We start from the raw sequence: 2408 nt of genomic DNA, 5'->3' as shown, positions 1-2408 counted from the left end.
AACATTCTTCTTGGATAATTAAGAAAAGAATTAGGTTTTGCCTTCTGTTGAGGTATCAGTGCAAAAGCTGCAGAGGTGTACACCTCAGAACATAGGAATTACAGCTCGGGTATGCAGATCAAGCCACAAAAAATTGTACCTGTGTGATGTGTGTAGGCAGGATGTAGTAACAGTTATTCACCAATGCTCCGCTTGTTCTTCTCTGCTATAGAGAAAATGAGAGGTTAGCATAAATAACCAGGAAACTGTCCAAATTACTCTTGAGTAATACAAGACATTTACACACATATAGGTTTCATATTCCCAAATCTATTAACAGAACTTAATACAGTAGGTTGAGAGCACACCGGATAGCGAGCAATGCTCCAGAGAAGAGGACTGACGCTGCCTCCTGTGCATCAATCTGTCTCCTAGGCAACTAGTATTTAATTAATTATCCAAATATGATGCCCTCCCTTTACTAGAGACAACTTAGATCATGTTTTTGCACTCTGTTAGGTGGAATACAATTATGAGAGAATGCACTGTACCTTGCATCTGAATCCTATCTTTAGCTATCTATACTTTTGCAAGTAACATTATAGCACAGTGTTATTATACCCTGGACTGTGTTGTAGTGTTTTGCTGTAATACAGTACTGTATTATCTGGTTATTTTCAAAACGTTTTTTTTTTTTGTTTTATCCTGTAGCGGAAGGTGGGTATTTCCTACATAAATACTTTGTTGCTCACTCACTTTCTTCAAACCTTGTCATCCCATGTACCCAAAGAAACACAAATTCTTTGTTGTGCTATAAGATATAGCATTTTCTATTATTATATACTATATTGTTATTCTCACACCCTCCTAGTTTTAAACCTAGGCTTTAGATTTGCTCTGTGAATATATATATATATTTTCTGTGCTTTCATTCATAGGCATTTAAAAAAAATATATATTTTCATTTAAGTAACAATGTTGAACTTGAATGCTGAGAAACTTTGACTTTGTATCAGAATTTATAATATTGTTTCAAAATAAGTTATCTCTGTTGACTTCTGTGTGTATTTTTACTGTAAGACAAAAATATATATATATAAAACCATAGTAAATAAAATAAATGATGAATAAATTAAAAAAAAACATGCATCACTGAGGATTAACAAAGTACTCAAAACTGTAATACTCCCCAAATCATTTTATTTCTTGCATAAATTTCTATCTGAACAGATGTCTGGAAAAAGTATCACACATTTAAAGATGCTACCAGAAAGCAATGAGTAGCACCCTTTCAGTTGTTCACTTTTGCTCCACCACATGTTCTGCTAACATTGACCAGTTTCACAAAAGATCTGCTGTTTAGAGAGGAAGTGGACTTCAGATGAGCAAAGTATTCACTTGTCTACTTGCTTGTCACTTGAGGTGCTTGTGCATGTGTTTAACTGATATTTGATGTAATGTATACACCTAAATACAACAAGGCATGGTCTCTGGTCCTCAGTTAGCATGCCACAGGCTAGCTACATCAACATTACTTTGCACTTGGCTTTGAGTCTATTTGACTACATCTCTGCTGCTACTGGTTACTTCTATGCAGTACACTAAACAAAGCCTAAGCAATATTTGAGTATGATTTGGAGGTTAAAATAGGACAGGAAGCATTTCCAACACACAGGTCTCAGAATGTCATCCATTTCCCAACAAAAGAGCTTATCTGTGCTGATATGAGCCATGTCATGACAACTAGTGTCATCAGAAGAAGTATCCTGGCTTGTTTTGGGGTACCCTGGATCCTCCTTCTTTCCCTTCATGAAGATGGATGTGACATTTTGGTTTTAGCAGTCAGCAGAAATCTTATCATGACATTTTAAAGATGACAGAGAAAGGCCTCTCAAAGAAATTATCCACCTCCTTCTGCGTCACTGAATTCTTCACATCCCACCTGATTTCATAGGCTTGTGTATGTTGAATTTGCTTCAGAGTTCCTTAACCGCGTCTTCATCTACTATGAACAGTGTTCATTATCACACCCTCTGTTACTAGATCCAAGAGGCCTGAGAGCAGATCTTACTGGTAAAGGCTGAGAGAAAAATACTGCTGAATAATTTTGCCTTTCCTGCAACCTCTGTCACTAGTTGAACCCACATTTTCCTTAGTTTCACTTCTTTTGCTGATGTCCATTAAGAAACTTTTGTTAATGTTCATGTATGTTGCTAATTGCAGTCCCAGCTAAACGCTGGCTTCCCTAACTCCACCCCTACATGCTTTGGCAATGTCTCTATAGTCCCCAAGTAGCCCATCCTCATCGACACCTTCTCTGTATTTCCTTTTCAGTTGGCTCAACACAATGGCAAGTCTGCTTTCAGGAATGGACAAAATAAAAGTGGTCATAGTCACCTGATGTGAAATGCTTAACTACTACAAACTGC

Source organism: Anser anser, assembly GCF_964211835.1.
Source record: "Anser anser genome assembly, chromosome: 3".
Taxonomy (NCBI): Eukaryota; Metazoa; Chordata; class Aves; order Anseriformes; family Anatidae; genus Anser; species Anser anser.
This window is presented reverse-complemented; position numbering follows the sequence as displayed.